At 58.9% G+C, this 11819-nt stretch overlaps 4 pseudogenes; all 4 read right to left on the bottom strand.

The window, feature by feature from the left end:
• Positions 1-1421: 1421 nt before the first annotated feature.
• On the bottom strand, positions 1422-1599 carry LOC122376606 (annotated as a pseudogene).
• Positions 1600-1619: 20 nt separating this feature from the next.
• Positions 1620-1739, bottom strand: LOC122376617 (annotated as a pseudogene).
• A 1521-nt stretch (positions 1740-3260) lies between these two features.
• LOC122376601 lies at positions 3261-3436 on the bottom strand (annotated as a pseudogene).
• Positions 3437-8286: 4850 nt separating this feature from the next.
• On the bottom strand, positions 8287-8461 carry LOC122376600 (annotated as a pseudogene).
• Positions 8462-11819: the final 3358 nt, after the last annotated feature.

Raw genomic sequence — 11819 nt, 5'->3', positions numbered from 1 at the left:
TGAGCGCTAGTGCCACGGCGAGTGATAAGAGTGGTCCTTATGTACATTCAAGTAATACGCAGTTTCAGTTTTCCTCACCATGTAAGTATCTGTAAGCACAAAGATCGCCAAACTCGAAATAATTTCGAATTAGTGGCTCTCGACCGTGCGTTTGTACACACGCAAATGGAGACCGGCGGCGGCCGCGCCGACAGTTATCAGTGGTGCGACTTCAGATGGCAGCACAGTCGAACACCACGACGTATGGCAGCGCTTCTACCCCCCCCCCCCCCTAGCTCTACCCCCCCCCCCCTAGCTGCATGCAGACAAAAGCATGCATCGCAAAAAGTACGTATTGCCATGTACGTCAGCAAAAGTACTGATTAATCATGTACGTAACGAATAAGGCACGTATCGACAAAAATTATCTTGATAGTAGTTAATGGCCGTTTTCACGACGGTCTATCCGCGAATGCACCTGATGTGATCAAATCTGCAACGTACTTTCTTTTACAGCAAATAGCTTCATTTATGAATATTAGTGTTTTTAATCGATGATGCTCTCTGAAAATATGACAAATCAGGCATATAAGAAATTAGTGCTATAGTGCTAGCTGATAGCTGCTAAGAGGACACACTGAACCTGATTTGACCAATTCTGCACTTTATCTGTACCACCTGTGCATCAAATGTGTACCAGATGGCCGTCGTGAAAACGGCTAATATGAATAAATAAAGCATTTGTCAGGACCTTACCAAAGCACACATGTAAGGAATGTCGATAGATACTGCTATTTTTCCAGTTACTTTTTCATTTCGTATACGATTGCACGCCTCACGCTATAGCAAAACTAATAAAAGAGAAAAGTTTTAAAAGCATATGATGCTTTACGTAAGGCAAAGCTGTCGTCACCCACACTTCCACACGCCCCCACTGTCACCACTGATACCGAATGAATAGTGATAAGATGTCAGCTTTACAGGTACCTCAGTTAGATGATGATGCACCGTCTTTACTGAGTTTCACCAGATAGAGCGGCCTTTCCAGTCACATTTTAGGACGCCGATGCACCGTGTACTTGAAAGATGTCGATTGTCTGGGAACAAAATAAATGCGTGAATTAATTCGCCTATTGTAGCGGTTATCGTGGCTCGGGTCGGGGCGGCACGTAGTAGTGGAATTCGAGAAAAAAAAAACGTCTATAATCATAATGATATTGATTGGGTCATTTTTCTTCATGACCTGAGATGACCTCAGGGACATTGAGGGGTCACAGGTACAATTTGCCGATACCCGCATTTTTATTCCATTTAGTATGAGCGTTTGTCTATGACCATGATCAAAAAGAGGCGTATTTTCATGTTTTGTCAATTTTTATTGTCATATATCTTAAAAGTATCTTTATCCTTTTATTTTCACCACATATCACAACGCATGATAACAAAAGTGGGCCGATCCTGGCTGTAGTGCAATGCCAGGCCAACCCGCGGCAGGGCTGGAGCAAGCTCCAAAAACCCCGCCAAAGTCCAAAAATCAGTTTAATATTCTGGTCCCCATGTAGGGGACGTATCAGATATTAAGCTGATAAGAACAGATTTTTTAGCGTATAGAGCATGTTTTAGCGGCGTGCTTTGTAAAAGAAAGGTAGCCAACCAAAAGCATGTCTATCCCGACCAATGAGCCGCGATCATGTGCAAATACCGGGGGAATGCCCCACAGATACTACACTTTGATCTTAGCCAAAAGGCCGAGAAGCGATACTTAAGCACAACACTTTTAGATACTTATGCAGTTAAGGGATAACTATTAGTACTAGTAACGATGCAGAGCTATAGCGTGAGCGCTAGTGGCCACGGCGAGTGATAAGAGTGGTCCATTATGTTACATTCAAAGTATACGCAGTTTCAGTTTATCCTCACCATGGTAAGTATCTGTAAGCACAAAAGATCGCCAAACTCGAAATAATTTCGAATTAGTGGCTCTCGACCGTGCGTTTGTACACACGCAAATGGAGACGGCGGCGCCGCGCCGACAGTTATCAGTGGTGCGACATCAGATGGCAGCACAGTCGAACACCACGACGTATGGCAGCGCTCTACCCCCCCCCCCCTAGCTCTACCCCCCCCCCCCCCCCCCCTAGCTGCATGCAGACAAAAGCATGCATCGCAAAAGTACGTATTGCACATGTACGTCAGCAAAAGTACTGATTAATCATGTACGTAACGAATAAGGCACGTATCGACAAAAATGTATCTTGATAGTAGTTAATGGCCGTTTTCACGACGGTCTATCCGGCGAATGCACCTGATGTGATCAAATCTGCACGTACTTTCTTTTACAGCAAATAGCTTCATTTTATGAATTTATTAGTGTTTTAATCGATGATGCTCTCTGAAAATATGACAAATCAGGCATATAAGAAATTAGTGCATATAAGTGCTAGCTGATAGCTGCTAAGAGGACACACTGAACCTGATTTGACCAATTCTGCACTTTATCTGTACCACCTGTGCATCAAATGTGTACCAGATGGCCGTCGTGAAAACGGCTAATATGAATAAATAAAGCATTTGTCAGGACCTTACCAAAGCACAGATGTAAGGAATGTCGATAGATACTGCTATTTTTCCAGTTACTTTTTTCATTTCGATATACGATTGCACGCCTCACGCTATAGCAAAACTAATAAAAAGAGAAAAGTTTTAAAAGCATATGATGCTTTACGTAAGGCAAAGCTGTCGTCACCCACAACTTCCCACACGCCCCCCACTGTCCATCACTGATACCGAATGAATAGTGATAAAGATGTCAGCTTTACAGGTACCTCAGTTAGATGATGATGCACCGTCTTTACTGAGTTTCACCAGATAGAGCGGCCTTTCCAGTCACATTTTAGGACGCCGATGCACCGTGTACTTGAAAGATGTCGATTGTCTGGGAACAAAATAAATGCGTGAATTAATTCGCCTATTGTAGCGGTTATCGTGGCTCGGGTCGGGGGCGGCACGTAGTAGTGGAATTCGAGAAAAAAAAAACGTCTATAATCATAATGATATTGATTGGGTCATTTTTCTTCATGACCTGAGATGACCTCAGGGACATTGAGGGGTCACAGGTACAATTTGCCGATACCCGCATTTTTATTCCATTTAGTATGAGCGTTTGTCTATGACCATGATCAAAAAGAGGCGTATTTTCATGTTTTGTCAATTTTTATTGTCATATATCTTAAAAGTATCTTTATCCTTTTATTTTCACCACATATCACAACGCATGATAACAAAAGTGGGCCGATCCTGGCTGTAGTGCAATGCCAGGCCAACCCGCGGCAGGGCTGGAGCAAGCTCCAAAAACCCCGCCAAAGTCCAAAAATCAGTTTAATATTCTGGTCCCCATGTAGGGGACGTATCAGATATTAAGCTGATAAGAACAGATTTTTTTTATTCAGAAAAGTACATGGTGATAACAGGCATTTGGTGAAGGTACAGACAATTCGATACGGGTGGCAACAGTCATGCCACGTCCGTGTACAGTCCATGCACATATGGGATTACAAGGTGATAGCAATAGACCCCGCAGGGTCACCATGGCGGTCGGCCACACACCCCGGGCAAGGCTGGCGAGGGAGGCGGGGGAGGGGAGGGAGGCGGCAGCGGGGGAGGGACCCGGGCGGGGCGGCGGGGCGGGCCAGGGGGGGGGGAGGGCGGGTCGGGAGGATTAGCCGTGTAGTCTACATATATAGGCACCAGCCTCCATCACCAAAGCAGGGCACCTGCTGTGCACACCGGCACCAGTCAGGACCGACTCGTCGGTCGGGGCGGCCACCAGGGCCCACCGTGCCCGTCGCTGTAGCGACTCAGACCATCACCAGGTCAGCGCTCACCAGCATTAGCTCTACCAGCTAAGCAGTCTCAGCCGTGCCTCACCATCGTGTGGTGAGCTGCACAACGCCATCACCATGGCAACCCGTGGCACCACTCTACTATACGGCACCAAGCGAGGGGGGTACAGGGGTCCCCCCGACCCACACCGGCCGAGACCCACCGGGGCGCCGACCCCACACCACCGCCTCGGAGCAGGGAGGGTAGAGGGGTGCCAGACGAGCTCGGAGTGCGGGCCGACCGAGACGGGTAGCACATCAGCGCACACATCAGCGAATGATAAAGAGGCGGGAGGCGCCTGGGGACCAAACAGGTCCATCAGTGAGGTCACCGTAGGTACACATATTTACAGAATGGCAGGTCGGTGGCAGCGTGGGCCACGGACAACGGTAGTGGGCACTATTGGGCCACGAATAAAATACATGGGGCCAGCCAGCATCGGCAGGTCACGGAGGGTACAGGGTAGGCCGACCGAACGAAACGCACTATACAGTACACACATACATACAAAGGGCGCTCCTAGCGCAGCGGACAAAGGCGTTAGGCGCCGGAGGACCGCGGGGGTCGGTCAGTGCAGGCCAACTTCAGTATGGCCACGAAAGGCACCGGGATGGCCGATCAGACACATCGCGTTAACATGCATGTCGCGCTCCTAAGCCAACAGCCTACAGCCACTAACAGATTATTGGGCCGACACAGGCTTCGATTAGCATGGGCAGTATGTTGGAATCCAGTGTGCAATACATGGCATTGAGCAATGACACATGGTTAAAACACATACACAGTATCCCCACCCCCACCCGTCCCTTCCCACCCCATCCAACATACCCACATACACTGATTCACACACTGAGTCGTCCCGACCCGTCAACGGTACCACGCCCTGTCCAGTGAGACGGTCGGTACAGCGGGTGGACGGGTGGGTCCAACTGGGGACCGGAGGGGTCCTACTGGGGACCGGAAGGTCCGACTGGGGACCTGAGGGGTCCAACCGGGGACCTTAGGGGTCCACGGTCACGCCGCGTCGGGCGGTGACAGCCATAATAGTGAGCACATAGCAGCACATTTACATCATGTATACACACGACAATCCCGTCCCACCCCATCGCCCCTATCCCATCCAACACTCCTCGCCCCGCGGCACAGCAGTGGCTGTCACTGTTGTAGACACTAACACTGTCTAGAGCTGCCATCTCACACAGCTCTCACGTCACCCGTACTCAGTGACTACGCTCACCGGTCACCAGGGAGGCCTGACGCCGATCATAGGCTCAGGGCGGCGAGGTGAGAAGTCACGCACCAATCACAAGCTGCGTACGGGCGCCAGCGAGCCAGAGTAGGCACAGGCGAGTGCCGGCCGGCCGGGCGGCCACGGCGGACCGTCTACGGCGGCTACGGCGGGGGCGTACCGTCTACGGGCGGTCACGGCCAGTGAGTGGCCACTGTCCGCCACAACACTCCCGTCCCACCCCGTCCCATCACTCCCACCCCAACACTCCCCACCCCACGTCACCGCGGCGCGCACATCACCGAGCGGTGACGTCACTGTGCTGTCCATCACTGAGACGGCAGCGAGCCGACGGGGCACCAGCGGGCACCGACGAGCCCAGACCGACGCGGCGGTCAGGACACCACGCGCACTAGTTCGCGACGCGGTCACCAGACGGCGCCAGCCAGCGCCGAGCGACGGGTGCCGCGGGCACCAACGAGCGCCGGCCGACGGGCCGGAACAGTCTCCAGCCCGCAGCGGCGGGCGCCGGCACGGGATGCGGCCCGGCGCACCGACAGCCCCGACCGACCGACAGTCTCGGGGAGAACGGTCGGCGCCGGGCGGCGGGGCGCAGCGCGGCGCACGGACAGCCGCGGTCACGAGCCGGGCGGCGGTCACGGAGGTGGCCACCGAGAGGGCGGTCACCGGCTTCGGCCGCTTGAAGGCAGCCGCCGGGAGGGCGGCCACCGGCCACAGGCAGCGGCCACTTGATGGCGACCACCGAGAGGGCGGCCACCGGCTTCGGCCGCTTGAAGGCAGCCGCCGGGAGGGCGGCCACCGGCCATCAGCAGAGCGGCCACCAGCCACTTGACAGCGGCCACCGGGAGGGTGGCCACCGGCCACGGGCACCGGCCGCTTGAAGGCAGCCGCCGGGAGGGCGGCCACCGGCCATCAGCAGAGCGATCACCGGCCACTTGACGGCGGCCACCAAGAGGGCAGCCACCAGCCACTTGACAGTGCGCCAGACACCAGCAGTAGACGGGGCCGGCACCAGACGGCACCAGCCGACGGGCCGGCACCAGCGGCACCAGCGGCAGACGGCGGCCACGGGTGGCGGCCGCCGAGCCCCGGTCACCGGTCCAGCGTGACCGGGCGGAGAGCGCCGCAGGGCGGCCGACGGACGCCAGGAGCGGCCCGGCGGTCACCGGAGGCGACCCCAGGTCACCGGCAGGCGACCACGGCAGCGGCCACCAGACGAGGGGCAGCCACGGCCACCGGGGGCAGCCACAGCCACCACGGGGCAGCCACAGCCGCCAGGTGAGGCGGCTCCAGCCACCGGGGGCAGCCACGGCCACCGGGGGCAGCCACGGCCACCGGAGGGCAGCCACAGCTACCGGGGGCAGCCACGGCCACCGGGGGCAGCCACAGCCACCAGGTGAGCGGCCCAGCCACCGGGGGCAGCCACAGCCACCGGGTGAGGCGGCTCCAGCCACCGGGGGGCAGCCGGCCGCCAGACGGGCAGCCTACAGCCGCCGGCAGGGCGGCCACGGCCACCGGTCACGGCCAAGGGTCACCGGCACACACCGGTACACCCACCTCACACCCACACACACACAGTGACACAGGGGTCACGGGGGGGGGCGGACACCGGGCGGCGGACACCAGGGAGCGGACACCTCGGTCAGAGGGCCACGGGCGGCGGTCAGCGGTCAGCTCAGCGGCCACGGGGTCAGCGGCCGGTCAGCTGAGACTCGGTAAGACACGACGACCGGGTTGGCGGTTGCCAAACGAAGACACAGGCAGGCTGCTCGGTCTCGGTCATCAGGGACGGTCCGGTCCAGGTCAGCGGGGTCAGCGCAGGGTAGTTCAGGTCACGCGGGCAGGTCGGTGAGGGGGCCACCGTGCGGCGGCCGCCGACCAGCACCGACTGCTGCTGTTAGGTGAACACCCAGGGCACAGGCACACACATACACACCAGTACACAAGTGAGACAGTGACAAATAATAACAATTAACACCAAGTGACCACGAAACACACTGACGGCCACAAACATGCGACACTAGAGACATAACAATTAACAAAACCACAACAAACTACATTCACTCGGCCCTGGGGTCGGCCCGACAGCGACACGTGCCTAATACTGGCGTGTCCCGGTAATATGTTCAATATAAATGTCGCGTGACCACCGCAGCGTATCACTCACCATGAGTTTACGCATTAGACGGGCGTACACGCGGGACACGCGCAGCTGACGCAGCGTCCTCTCGTTGGACCGCACCCACGTCCCCAGGGACCCCAACACGAGGGCGTGCACGGAGGCCGTCTTCCCCTGCCGCCGCAGCTCCTGGACGAGGGGCGCGTACTTGCGCTCCTTGTCTGCGGCGGCAGCGCGGAGGGCCTCGGGGCGGTTCTCGAACGCCACGGTGACGTCCACCAGGGACACATGATCACCCCGGGTCACCACCAGGTCAGGGCGGAGGGCAGAGTCGATGCCGGGGACGCGACGGTTCACCCGCACGTCATCTCCTGCAAACACGGGCGTGGCGCGCTCCAGCCGGGCCAGGATGGCGTCGTGCCGCAGCTGGTACGCCTCCGCGTGCGCCTGCAGACAGACAGACTAAAAAGAGAAAAGTTTTAAAAGCATATGATGCTTTACGTAAGGCAAAGCTGTCGTCACCCACAACTTCCCACACGCCCCCCACTGTCCATCACTGATACCGAATGAATAGTGATAAAGATGTCAGCTTTACAGGTACCTCAGTTAGATGATGATGCACCGTCTTTACTGAGTTTCACCAGATAGAGCGGCCTTTCCAGTCACATTTTAGGACGCCGATGCACCGTGTACTTGAAAGATGTCGATTGTCTGGGAACAAAATAAATGCGTGAATTAATTCGCCTATTGTAGCGGTTATCGTGGCTCGGGTCGGGGGCGGCACGTAGTAGTGGAATTCGAGAAAAAAAAAACGTCTATAATCATAATGATATTGATTGGGTCATTTTTCTTCATGACCTGAGATGACCTCAGGGACATTGAGGGGTCACAGGTACAATTTGCCGATACCCGCATTTTTATTCCATTTAGTATGAGCGTTTGTCTATGACCATGATCAAAAAGAGGCGTATTTTCATGTTTTGTCAATTTTTATTGTCATATATCTTAAAAGTATCTTTATCCTTTTATTTTCACCACATATCACAACGCATGATAACAAAAGTGGGCCGATCCTGGCTGTAGTGCAATGCCAGGCCAACCCGCGGCAGGGCTGGAGCAAGCTCCAAAAACCCCGCCAAAGTCCAAAAATCAGTTTAATATTCTGGTCCCCATGTAGGGGACGTATCAGATATTAAGCTGATAAGAACAGATTTTTTTATTCAGAAAAGTACATGGTGATAACAGGCATTTGGTGAAGGTACAGACAATTCGATACGGGTGGCAACAGTCATGCCACGTCCGTGTACAGTCCATGCACATATGGGATTACAAGGTGATAGCAATAGACCCCGCAGGGTCACCATGGCGGTCGGCCACACACCCCGGGCAAGGCTGGCGAGGGAGGCGGGGGAGGGGAGGGAGGCGGCAGCGGGGGAGGGACCCGGGCGGGGCGGCGGGGCGGGCCAGGGGGGGGGGAGGGCGGGTCGGGAGGATTAGCCGTGTAGTCTACATATATAGGCACCAGCCTCCATCACCAAAGCAGGGCACCTGCTGTGCACACCGGCACCAGTCAGGACCGACTCGTCGGTCGGGGCGGCCACCAGGGCCCACCGTGCCCGTCGCTGTAGCGACTCAGACCATCACCAGGTCAGCGCTCACCAGCATTAGCTCTACCAGCTAAGCAGTCTCAGCCGTGCCTCACCATCGTGTGGTGAGCTGCACAACGCCATCACCATGGCAACCCGTGGCACCACTCTACTATACGGCACCAAGCGAGGGGGGTACAGGGGTCCCCCCGACCCACACCGGCCGAGACCCACCGGGGCGCCGACCCCACACCACCGCCTCGGAGCAGGGAGGGTAGAGGGGTGCCAGACGAGCTCGGAGTGCGGGCCGACCGAGACGGGTAGCACATCAGCGCACACATCAGCGAATGATAAAGAGGCGGGAGGCGCCTGGGGACCAAACAGGTCCATCAGTGAGGTCACCGTAGGTACACATATTTACAGAATGGCAGGTCGGTGGCAGCGTGGGCCACGGACAACGGTAGTGGGCACTATTGGGCCACGAATAAAATACATGGGGCCAGCCAGCATCGGCAGGTCACGGAGGGTACAGGGTAGGCCGACCGAACGAAACGCACTATACAGTACACACATACATACAAAGGGCGCTCCTAGCGCAGCGGACAAAGGCGTTAGGCGCCGGAGGACCGCGGGGGTCGGTCAGTGCAGGCCAACTTCAGTATGGCCACGAAAGGCACCGGGATGGCCGATCAGACACATCGCGTTAACATGCATGTCGCGCTCCTAAGCCAACAGCCTACAGCCACTAACAGATTATTGGGCCGACACAGGCTTCGATTAGCATGGGCAGTATGTTGGAATCCAGTGTGCAATACATGGCATTGAGCAATGACACATGGTTAAAACACATACACAGTATCCCCACCCCCACCCGTCCCTTCCCACCCCATCCAACATACCCACATACACTGATTCACACACTGAGTCGTCCCGACCCGTCAACGGTACCACGCCCTGTCCAGTGAGACGGTCGGTACAGCGGGTGGACGGGTGGGTCCAACTGGGGACCGGAGGGGTCCTACTGGGGACCGGAAGGTCCGACTGGGGACCTGAGGGGTCCAACCGGGGACCTTAGGGGTCCACGGTCACGCCGCGTCGGGCGGTGACAGCCATAATAGTGAGCACATAGCAGCACATTTACATCATGTATACACACGACAATCCCGTCCCACCCCATCGCCCCTATCCCATCCAACACTCCTCGCCCCGCGGCACAGCAGTGGCTGTCACTGTTGTAGACACTAACACTGTCTAGAGCTGCCATCTCACACAGCTCTCACGTCACCCGTACTCAGTGACTACGCTCACCGGTCACCAGGGAGGCCTGACGCCGATCATAGGCTCAGGGCGGCGAGGTGAGAAGTCACGCACCAATCACAAGCTGCGTACGGGCGCCAGCGAGCCAGAGTAGGCACAGGCGAGTGCCGGCCGGCCGGGCGGCCACGGCGGACCGTCTACGGCGGCTACGGCGGGGGCGTACCGTCTACGGGCGGTCACGGCCAGTGAGTGGCCACTGTCCGCCACAACACTCCCGTCCCACCCCGTCCCATCACTCCCACCCCAACACTCCCCACCCCACGTCACCGCGGCGCGCACATCACCGAGCGGTGACGTCACTGTGCTGTCCATCACTGAGACGGCAGCGAGCCGACGGGGCACCAGCGGGCACCGACGAGCCCAGACCGACGCGGCGGTCAGGACACCACGCGCACTAGTTCGCGACGCGGTCACCAGACGGCGCCAGCCAGCGCCGAGCGACGGGTGCCGCGGGCACCAACGAGCGCCGGCCGACGGGCCGGAACAGTCTCCAGCCCGCAGCGGCGGGCGCCGGCACGGGATGCGGCCCGGCGCACCGACAGCCCCGACCGACCGACAGTCTCGGGGAGAACGGTCGGCGCCGGGCGGCGGGGCGCAGCGCGGCGCACGGACAGCCGCGGTCACGAGCCGGGCGGCGGTCACGGAGGTGGCCACCGAGAGGGCGGTCACCGGCTTCGGCCGCTTGAAGGCAGCCGCCGGGAGGGCGGCCACCGGCCACAGGCAGCGGCCACTTGATGGCGACCACCGAGAGGGCGGCCACCGGCTTCGGCCGCTTGAAGGCAGCCGCCGGGAGGGCGGCCACCGGCCATCAGCAGAGCGGCCACCAGCCACTTGACAGCGGCCACCGGGAGGGTGGCCACCGGCCACGGGCACCGGCCGCTTGAAGGCAGCCGCCGGGAGGGCGGCCACCGGCCATCAGCAGAGCGATCACCGGCCACTTGACGGCGGCCACCAAGAGGGCAGCCACCAGCCACTTGACAGTGCGCCAGACACCAGCAGTAGACGGGGCCGGCACCAGACGGCACCAGCCGACGGGCCGGCACCAGCGGCACCAGCGGCAGACGGCGGCCACGGGTGGCGGCCGCCGAGCCCCGGTCACCGGTCCAGCGTGACCGGGCGGAGAGCGCCGCAGGGCGGCCGACGGACGCCAGGAGCGGCCCGGCGGTCACCGGAGGCGACCCCAGGTCACCGGCAGGCGACCACGGCAGCGGCCACCAGACGAGGGGCAGCCACGGCCACCGGGGGCAGCCACAGCCACCACGGGGCAGCCACAGCCGCCAGGTGAGGCGGCTCCAGCCACCGGGGGCAGCCACGGCCACCGGGGGCAGCCACGGCCACCGGAGGGCAGCCACAGCTACCGGGGGCAGCCACGGCCACCGGGGGCAGCCACAGCCACCAGGTGAGCGGCCCAGCCACCGGGGGCAGCCACAGCCACCGGGTGAGGCGGCTCCAGCCACCGGGGGGCAGCCGGCCGCCAGACGGGCAGCCTACAGCCGCCGGCAGGGCGGCCACGGCCACCGGTCACGGCCAAGGGTCACCGGCACACACCGGTACACCCACCTCACACCCACACACACACAGTGACACAGGGGTCACGGGGGGGGGGCGGACACCGGGCGGCGGACACCAGGGAGCGGACACCTCGGTCAGAGGGCCACGGGCGGCGGTCAGCGGTCAGCTCAGCGGC

This window comes from Amphibalanus amphitrite, unplaced genomic scaffold (genome assembly GCF_019059575.1).
Source record: "Amphibalanus amphitrite isolate SeventyFive unplaced genomic scaffold, NRLGWU_Aamphi_draft 002211F_arrow, whole genome shotgun sequence".
Lineage (NCBI taxonomy): Eukaryota > Metazoa > Arthropoda > Thecostraca > Balanomorpha > Balanidae > Amphibalanus > Amphibalanus amphitrite.
The sequence above is the reverse complement of the archived record's forward strand: the minus strand, read 5'-3'. Positions and strand labels throughout refer to the sequence as shown.